Source organism: Herpailurus yagouaroundi, unplaced genomic scaffold (assembly GCF_014898765.1).
Source record: "Herpailurus yagouaroundi ecotype Mexico unplaced genomic scaffold, PumYag 202, whole genome shotgun sequence".
NCBI classification, from domain to species: Eukaryota; Metazoa; Chordata; class Mammalia; order Carnivora; family Felidae; genus Herpailurus; species Herpailurus yagouaroundi.
The window spans coordinates 8,959,133-8,969,050 of record NW_024412433.1 but is presented as its reverse complement, the minus strand read 5'-3'; the positions used below and the strand labels follow the sequence as shown (position 1 = coordinate 8,969,050).

The 9,918-nt window shown below is 46.1% G+C and overlaps 1 long non-coding RNA gene across 1 annotated transcript; it reads right to left on the bottom strand.

Annotated features, from left to right (window-relative positions):
• Positions 1 to 1,560: 1,560 nt before the first annotated feature.
• On the bottom strand, positions 1,561 to 7,114 carry LOC121014455 (uncharacterized). The gene is made up of 3 exons (XR_005783222.1): positions 6,765 to 7,114; positions 5,429 to 5,570; positions 1,561 to 1,795 (listed from the first exon to the last, which is right to left on the bottom strand). It is a non-coding gene; the product is annotated as an uncharacterized LOC121014455 (long non-coding RNA).
• Positions 7,115 to 9,918: the final 2,804 nt, after the last annotated feature.

Sequence of the window (9,918 nt, the reverse complement as noted above, 5' to 3'; positions counted from 1 at the left end):
ACAAAGCTCCCGACTGATTCTCAAAGAAATGAAAAAACACTGTTAGGTTTATGGAAATAGATCTGGAAAGAATGCCTGAATTTACCTCAGCTTAGAATCCAGCCAGTTCCCCTACTTACTGCCACCCCACCCCCCTCCACAAGTGATTTGTTCAATTTGGGTTGTATCAATTTTATTTTTTTTAATGTTTATTTATTTTTGCAAGACAGTGAGAGAGAGGGCGCACGTGGGTTAGGGGCAGAGAGGGAGACACAGAATCCGAAGCAGGCTCCAGGTTCTGAACTGTCAGCACAGAGCCCGACGCGGGGCTTGAACCCACGAATGTGAGATCGTGACCTGAGCCGAAGTCCAACGCTCAACCGAGCCACTCAGGTGCCCCTGTATCGATTTTGTTAAAATTTTGTTAGTGTGTGAATAGCTGGGTATTTGTACTTGAGTGTAACGTTTGAACGTTTCATTTGGTTTTTGAAATGCTTTTTACAAAAAGATTTCATTTCTTAATGGGGTGGGGTAATATTTAGAGTAAAATCAAGGTCTGATCTGTACGGATCTGGAGAAGTTCTTTGCAGGATGCAAAGTGTTTACGGTTTTGCAGGTCTCAGTTACAAGAATCAGGGGAGGACGTTAGAATATCAAGATAAATAAGCTTACCAAGAAATTCATGTAAGTAGTGACTCAGGATGCTCATTATTTGGAGGAAAGGGAATTATTAATGAATCACTCTAGGGGTAGAACTGCCAATTGTTACGTTACCTTTGTGGCTGAACAGAGCCCAGTGAAAAAGCTCGGTTTTGTACATAATTCACCATACGGTTATGTAAGTGGGGCCAATTCTGCTCAAGGAAAGTATAAAGTTGTACGACAGGATGATACTCAGAAAAGACAGATCACACAAAAACGCAGAACTGAGTTTCTGATCATAAGATAGCTTGGCAAGTAACAACATGTTTACAAATATTTTCTATGATGTAACATGTGCTTTAATTTAATCAAGATGCCTTTTCTTTGGAGATAATTTGTGTTAAAACAGTCAGTCATGGAACTTACGTTTGAAATGCTGAGATGGAAAATGGGCTGTTTTAATGTAATTTTAATTGAAAACATTCCATGTTAGGGTTAATTTCCTTGGTAACTTTGATGGGCACACGCAATGATTATTGGTGAACTCAATGGGATTTTACGTATTTAGCTGTATCTCATCTACCCACAACCTGGCCTGTCTTCTGGGGTGGTTTGTGGTGAAATCACCATAAAATAGGCCTGGCCATCTGAACCCTTGGGATCGACCCAAGCTTACAAACAGACAACAGACACTTTTTAAAAACATTTTTTAACGTTTATTTCTTTTTTGAGCGAGAGACAGAGTGTGAGTGGGGGAGGGGCAGAGAGAGAGGGAGACACAGAATCCGAAGCAGATTCCAGGCTCTGAGCGGTCAGAACAGAGCCCGACGCGGGGTTCGAACTCATGAACCGTGAGATCATGACCTGAGCCAAAGTCTGCTACTTAACCGACTGAGCCACCCAGACGCCCGACAATAGACGCTTTTAATGAACATGTTACATTGTTGATACTTTATATATTTTGAAAGTAATTTTTATCTCCTTTAATTTGAAACTTGCTTACTGCTTAGTCAGTAGCTCTCCCTCAGCTCTTCCTGTAATGGCTGGAAATGTACTGGCGGGATCCTGGGGGTGGCTGGGAAAGCGCGCAGAGAATTTGGAATTGCTCGGGCTGGATGCGCTGGGGTGTGCAGGAGCTGCGTGGAGACTGTGACTATATACATGGATCCTCAGCCTGGAAGAAATCAAGCTCCGGTTTGATCAATTTGATCTGGGCCTTCTCCAGTGCATTTTACACACCTTATATACTGTTACGTCCCGTTCCTCAGCCACTGTGGCGATCCAAATAACATCTCCTGCATGATCTTAAAATAGCTGAAGAGATTCCGCTCCCTCTTGGGGGTCCTGCTGGCAGGTGGGGGCCGGATGCCAAGTCTATGAGCTGCGTCCTCACTGCACCAATCCGGGCATGTGCCATGGTGCACTGTCATCCAGACTGTGCCTGAATGGGGAAGAGCCTGTCTTCTGCACCATTCTAGGTCTGAACAATCCTTTCTGGAAGAAGTGAGCCTAACCCACAGTGGCTGGCAGCTTCCCCGGGCTCTCTCCCTGAGAAGGCTGAACTCCAGCCAAGGCTTCTGCTTGAGTGTGGGCCTGGATGGCCCTGATCCCTGATGCTTCTTCTCCTTCCAGAAGGTAAGCCAGGGCTCACGCTGGGAGAGGTCACTGATCGCCCTTCCGTGGGAGGTCGGGTATGCCTCCGCTGGGGCTTGCCTCACCTGACACACTCAACTCATTGTTGTTGGTAGGGGATGGACGAGGCAGAAGACGGCAGGTTGATGGAGAGCTACATCTCCTTGCATTCCTGACCAGCCCAGCATGAACTGGCTGGGAAGGGGCAGTGGTTTCTTACAGAAGTATTATAGGCCACCTCCTGCTGTACCTTGCTCACATTTCCACACATTCATGCTTACTCTCACACATGCTCATTCACCTGTGTGTGCTTCACACTCACACGTCCTCGCCACCGAATGGGCAAGCCACCCAAGGGAACCACGCATGGCACATTCCTCAGCTTAATAGATTCTCCTTTGCATCTATCCCCTGTTAGCCCCCAAGGATAATATCATTCGTCAGGCATTAAGACCCATCCGTCTAACCCTAAAACCCAGGGCAGAAAGGATCTGGCTACCTCTGGAATTGCAGGTAATGATAATCTTTGTCGTGACAGATGGCAGGGTGTCAAAGAGACTTCTGAACTCTGGTGCACACCAATACGGGCAGACAGACAGCACAGATGAGTCCTTGCGACTGGAGGCCCCACTGCTCCTGGCCCCATCTAACCATGAACCCCTGGCCAGTGCCCTCTCCCCCACATATATATTCAAAATACTTGAGGTCACCACAACCAGGTTTCTTCAGTCAAATAGCAAACCCAGGAATAATAAAAATTCTCTGTTTACTATAGGTATCCAAAAACTCACTTTTCCATTACCACCTTGTCAATGGACCTTCTCAAAATAAAAGGAAAATTATTTGGACCCCAAAGTGAGCCAAAATTCCTCAGGAAACCATGGGCCTGCTTTCCTCTGTCCTCAAGACTGCCCCAACTCAGGGGTGCCTGGGTGGTTCAGTCGGTTAAGCATCCGACTTTGGCTCAGGTCATGACCTCATGGTTTATGGGTTTGAGCCCACGCGTGGGGCTCTGTGCTGACAGCTCAGAGCCTGGAACATGCTTGGGATTCTGTATCTCCCTCTCTCTCTGACCCTCCCCTGCTTGTGCTCTTTCTCTCTCTCCTTCTCTCTCTCTCTCTCTCTCTCTCTCTCTCTCTCTCTCTCTCTCTCTCAAAAATAAATAACCATTAAAAAGATTAAAAAAAGACGGTCCTAACTCAGCCCACCCATGTCTGCCTGACTTAGAAGCTTCCCAACCATGTATTTGGGCCACCATGTTGCTAGAGAACTTTTGCTCTTATGCCTGTTTTTCGAAGACTCTAGTTCTATGTGCCACCAATTTGTGTCCTGGGGCTTTACGGCTTGGAGGGATGAACTCAGTGGACACTGGCATTGGTGGGCCTTGAAGGCTGACCACTGTGGCTTGAAACAACTCTAGGAGGCAGGCAAACTTAGCCCTGGCCACTTGGAGTGGGCACTTGACTTTCAGCGATGGGCATTTTCAAACAGCTAGCCTAGGCCATCACTCAACGAAAACCTTGTGGTACCATCCCAAACAACAGGAACCAGCTGAGGGCACCCTAACTTGAAAAGATCCTCTGTTGTGGAAAAAAAAAAAAAGGTGTGGCTAAGCACTCTTAGAACACGATCAGGCACCAGCAACAGAGTGTTGCCTTCAGCAGCCCCTGGACAAGGTCCTGCAGTACAGAATTCCAAGGTGCAGGGGATATGGGAAGTTTCCTCTGCCATTGCTACCCTTCCAGCATGTTCCTTGGGGAACAGAGCACAAGTATGTGTTGCTGCCAGGACACCAACCCAGAAGGACCCAGATGTCAGGTCTTGTGGCAGAATATACTTAGGTCAAGGTGAGGCCCAGAAAGCCCCTAGAGCCTCCTTTATCCACCTCAGATGCCACAGGCCCCAAAAACCTGAACCCCCATCATGTCTCAGGCTCTTGAATTGCTGGTGTTATGGGTGACATCATCAAGATAATGAGCACGATCTCCAGGACCAGAGCCCCATTTCCAGCCATCATAGCCCTGCTCATCAAGGTTGAGTTCCAGTCCACGAGGCCTCAGTTGGCACCTCGATTCTGGAGGCATCGGTCAAAGCCTAATATGTGCCAATCCATTCTTTTGTCCCTCACTTTTGTTAAAAAGAATAAGTGAGCCAGACCCCAGAGAGGTCCTACCATTGTTTTATGCAGGCCTGATTTTCAGCCAGATTCCATTCTGCTCAGTGTGTGTTTGTGTGGTTCTAGTTATTAAATAGTTTTAATATGACCACTGGCTACATGTCATATGGTCAAGCATGACCCATTCTCTTACCCTGCCTCTGGTGAGTTTTCTGGCTCTGCCTGTCTCTATATAATACAGAATACACTCTGCCCAGTGAGTATAGATTCTCTAGTACTGTGAGATGCCTCCTGAGCACAGAGAATATGCAAGGGCCCCGAGAATTCTCAGGGGCTCCCTGGATATCACTGGCCCCGGGACCTCACTCCAGACACGTTCCCTTCACTGAGGGGAGTCTGATATCTGACACGTCAAAGAAAAAACTACCACACATGTCTAGAGCCTTCAGGCTACTAGAGAGATGATTCCAGAATGGTGGCTTCTAACCCTTCTCTGCGACATGCCCCTGCTGAAATTGGGAAGGCCACTTTCTGATTCCTGTAAAGTTGCAGAGGTGGCAAATCCTGTCGCATGCTGCCTTCAAACACCCCTGACTATGCACATTCTACACCCAGGGAAGTGGAGCCTTCCCCGCCTGCCCCCATCCCCTAACAAGAAGAAGAATGGGAGGGGTTGGGGCTTGTTAAAGGCTTGCATTTTATTTACTTTTTTGGCCAGTCTTATCCCCTGGACTTTCCCTCTTTGGGGCTTCCACTCCCCCCAGCTTATAGAGCTGCCCCCTGGCATTTGTGTGTTTCAGGGTCACCCCTGACCTTCATACTGGCCACCATGACAGCTTCCCAGACTCGAGTGGCTCTGCGTTCTGTCCGGCACCTGTCTGGACTGCGACCTCAGCTGCCTCAATGTCATTTCCTCTTTCCTTTAAAGGCGTAACTGGGTGTGTCTGCCCCTGGCTCAGCTCAGAAGCATGTCAAGCTGATTTCTTTCTGTCTCCCTTCTACAACTCCACCAGGACCCAAAGTATCTAGGGCCATGCGTCCTTCTCTCAGCTTACTCACATCTTGAACTGTTGAAAGGGTGGCTGTCAACAGGGTTAAGTCACAGTGGGGCTGAGTAGAGTCTCGGGGGTAGTCTCAGTAGTTGCTTCAGTGGGACAGTCAGGGGTGATGCGCAGGCTGGCACCAAAGGGTCTTCCTGGGGCTGCAACAGAGAGAAGTCACCTGATAATTAAGAAGATGTCTTTATTGTGGCTATTGCAGTAAAAAAGCACATTAACGAGGAACATCTCAAAGAAAAGGAAGGAGGCCTAGAATTTTATAGCGACAGGTAAACGAGGGGTCATCTTGGAATGTTATGGGAATCACAAGGAAGGATGGAGATGAGACCCCTTTTGGAAATTCTGAGGTGACTGTGGCCCTTTGTGGTCAGCTGGTTCGCCATTTCCAAAACACAAAAGGTTGGGGGGGTGGGGTGGGGGCGGGGATCTCTTAACCATCATGGCTGAGGGTACACCGGGCTCAGATAAAGTTCAACCTTGTCAGAACCACCTTTTGATCAAGATGAAAGTCATTTGGCACTGAATAACTCAGTAATCCTACACCTCCCAAGCGGGATGAAGCAAGGCCTAAGAAATAGTTCCTCCGAGATTCTTGCCGGGGTTGTTCCTGTAAAATCGGTGAGCCGTCTCTTGAGAGGTGGGGCAAATTGGGTCAATGGTTTTAGAGTCCTAGAGATCAGACATCTTCAAAGAGGGATGCCCCAAATAGAGAAATAATACTATAGTAGTCCTATTAGAGTTAGGAGCCAGGAGTTAAATCTTGGGAATTAACCAGTCCAGTGGACTCCGGGGGTCAACAGAAGAAAATCTAGCAATATCCCTTCTTGAGTTTCTCAAAGCTAAGATGTCCATAGTCTTCAAAAGCACATGGGACCCAAGCGTTTTGTCAGACTTCCCTCGCGGCTCAGCAGCAGCTTGTCAAGGGACAATTCCAGCCCATGCATGGTCTGCGGCGGTGTGCTGGACCCCTTGAGGTTGATGCCAAGTTATGGGGCTTTAGCTCACGGGCCTTCTTCAGATTCTGGAGGAAAGGCCAGCTACAAGGCAACCTAACGTGCCTCGAGGACATTCGCCCTACAATGCAGCTGATTGCAAGTACTTTCGGGGAAGCGTCAGAGAAAACAAACAACAAAAAACTATCTGCGATGACAAAATAAAATGTCTGTAGTTAACCTATTACTGACAATTTTCAAAAGTGTACTATCCCTTGGGAGTTCATAACAAGAACAGCACAACAGACAAGGACACTGGCTGTTGATGTGGCACGCAAAACAAAATAATAAACTCAATCCAGACAAACTTGTAGACACAATATGTCAATTAACATAATGCCTTACTGTATTTTCCAAAAGGAGCAGATGTTGTATCTAATTCATAAAAATGGAAGAACATCACCTTCACAGAGAAAATAAATCTGCAGATATAACATTGAATAATCCTGACATAATATTCCATGAGTTTACTCAACATACAGATAGAATACACTAAGAACATATGAAGAATGTCAAGTAGAGATACTCTGGAAATCTGGAATAAGTTCTAAACATTGGCCTGCGAATATAACTCCACAGTTAAGTGATGTGAGTTCCTGTTGGAAACCGCCACCAGAAGAGATGTTAGATTCAAATTAAGCAAGTTGTAAGCAAACCACCATTTGGAGAAATATCTGAAATTCTAACTGACCATATTGACCTTGGTCGTCTACTATTAGCTACATCAGCACCAAAAATGTCAGGGCCAGCAAGGGCGTTGGTAAAGCTCTGGGAATTCCCTGCACAACATACGGTTCTAGAAACCTGACCATACCGATTTAACCCAGGACAGGCTAAGCAGCATCTCTTCCTATACAACTCATCAAGAACAGGCATCAAGTTAACCCAACTCTCCCTAGCATTTCTCTTCTTTTTTTTTTTTTTAATTTTTTTTAACGTTTATTTATTTATTGTTGAGACAGAGAGAGACAGAGCATGAATGGGGAAGGGTCAGAGAGAGAGGGAGACACAGAATCTGAAACAGGTTCCAGGCTCCGAGCTGTCAGCACAGAGCCCGACGCAGGGCTCGAACTCACGGACCGTGAGATCGTGACCTGAGCCGAAGTTGGCCGCTAAACCGACTGAGCCACCCGGGCGCCCTAGCATTTCTCTTGTTAAGAACAAATGGAAGAACAAATCATTTGTGGTTTTTCCCTTGGGAAAGCTCAAGAGACCGTTTTAGGTGCAAAAGGTATCACTTAGATTCAACTTGGGGAAGGCAAAATATTAAACGTCGTCAGGAGATTTGAACACCTGAATAAGGTAGGATCATGCATTCCTAAGAAATAAGACCGTGGTGATCATTTTGCAACATACACATGTATCTAATCGCATTGTGCCCCTTAAACTTATGTGTATGTCAATAATATCTTAATAAAGCTGAGGAAAAATCGCAGTGAAAAAATTCTCTTCTAAACCTCTAAGCTCTTGCTAAGTGAAATTAGTCAGAGAAAGACAAATATCATATGACTTCACTCATATGAGGACTTGAAGATACAAAACAGATGAACATAAGGGAAGGGAAGCAAAACTAATATAAAAACAGGGAGGGGGACAAAACAGAAGAGACTCTTAAATATAGAGAACAAACAGAGGGTTGCTGGAGGGGTTGTAGGAGGGGGGATGGGCTAAATGGATAAGGGGCATTAAGGAAGGAATCTACCCCTGAAATCATTGTTGCACCATATGCTAACTAACCTGGATGTAAATTTTTTAAAAAGCATAAAAAAGGAAAACTCTAAGCTCTGTATACTGAGCTATTCATATGCACTTCCCCAAATTCACTGTGCTTTCCTGCTTTCATGGTATTTGCATGATTTTCCTGGAACATTCACCCCCATCTTCAACTGCCTAGATCTTATTTATGCTTCAGGTCTCAGCCTACTGTAATTGCCAGTTTTCTTGTGTGTCTCTCCTGGACTATAAGCTCATTGAGAGCAGGGACCGTGGATGGTTCAGTGTTTCATTTCCATTGCTTATGCTCAGTAATTATATGCTTCCAAAAAGCCTTTGTTGAATAACTAAGGTTTCATTGAGATTTAGAGCAGGTTTGCTGGGTATGAAGGTGTGGAGAGGGTGGGTGGATGGGAGGAGCAGTTACCCAGGAAAGTCACAGAGTTCAAGTCTCAAAGGGAGAGTCTGGCCACTGCAGAGACTATGGTAGGGCCAATCAAGCAGTTGTTGAAGTGGAAGGGAAGTGAAGGTCACTGGGGCGGACCATACGAGGAGACTATGATCCAACATACTTAGGTGAGTGGCACTTATGTTGCCCAGGAGAAGAAGTCAGGCATGGGGTGGGGTGGAGAGGAAGCTCTGAGTCAGGCTCCAAAGTCCTTTCACAGATGATATGATGAAGGCTAGGGAGGTGCCTTCATCTGATGGCCCAGCTTCAACAGAGGAGAGGAAGAGAAATGAAAGTGACAAGACATTTACACAGGACCGTCACTGACTGATTTTCCTTGAACATGATGACCCTGCCTTATGATCCTGAGATCTGTAGACACTGCACAGGAAGGTGGGGGTGGGGAGGGAGAGGGGAGGGGGGGGGCTGTGAACGGGGTTTCAAGATGAAGACATAGAAGAATTTCCCAGAAAGAGGTTGTGCCTACAAAGAAATATATTCATAGAAAGGGCTTTCCAGAAGGCTCTATGGAAGGATTGAGAAGGTGTCTCCCAGCTAAATTCAAGCAGTCAAATGACATGACTCCTTCCACTTGGGCTTTGGAATTTGTTACAAACCCCTGCTCCAGAAATATCTGCCATCTTGCCACTGCAGCGGGTTTACTCCAGTTAAGAGATTAATCCGGAACCCTGCTCTGACCCTTGAAACAAAGGAATCAAACCCCTTCATATGGGATTATCCAACCCCCTACATTCTTTTATTCTGTGGGAAGTTGGGTCTTGAGTTGTTTTTTGCAGAATGTGAGGACACCAAAGGCCTTCCTTTGGGACTACAGTTAAAAACGCAAACAAACACAAAAATGCTATGGGGGTAAAGTCCTCATGCAACAAAGTTTCAAAATTAGATAAAACTTGAGACTGCTGGACACCTCCCTCCCACTGTTACCAGAGCAAAGCAAAGAGAGAGCTCCGGGAACCAGCCACTCCCCAGGTCCAGGGCTTGCTCTGGACTGCTTGTCAGCTTACTTCTCTGTGAGCAGAGACAGTCCCTAGACAGCTATGGCCTTTCTAAGGGCTTCTCAATTGTCTTTGGTTGGGGTGGACTTTGCTTTTAACATACTGTCATTGTACTTCTATTTCATACCTCTTTGTTTAGATTTTTCATATATATTCACTAGCAAGATTAGTATAGTTTTCGTGTGTGTGTGTGTGTGTGTGTGTGTGTGTGTGTGTGTGTTGCATTAACGGAGGTTTGGGTATCAAGACGATGAACAAGAGTAAAAATAATCGGCATCTTCACCCATTCTACCCCCAACTTGTTTGAAATGTAGGCTCATGG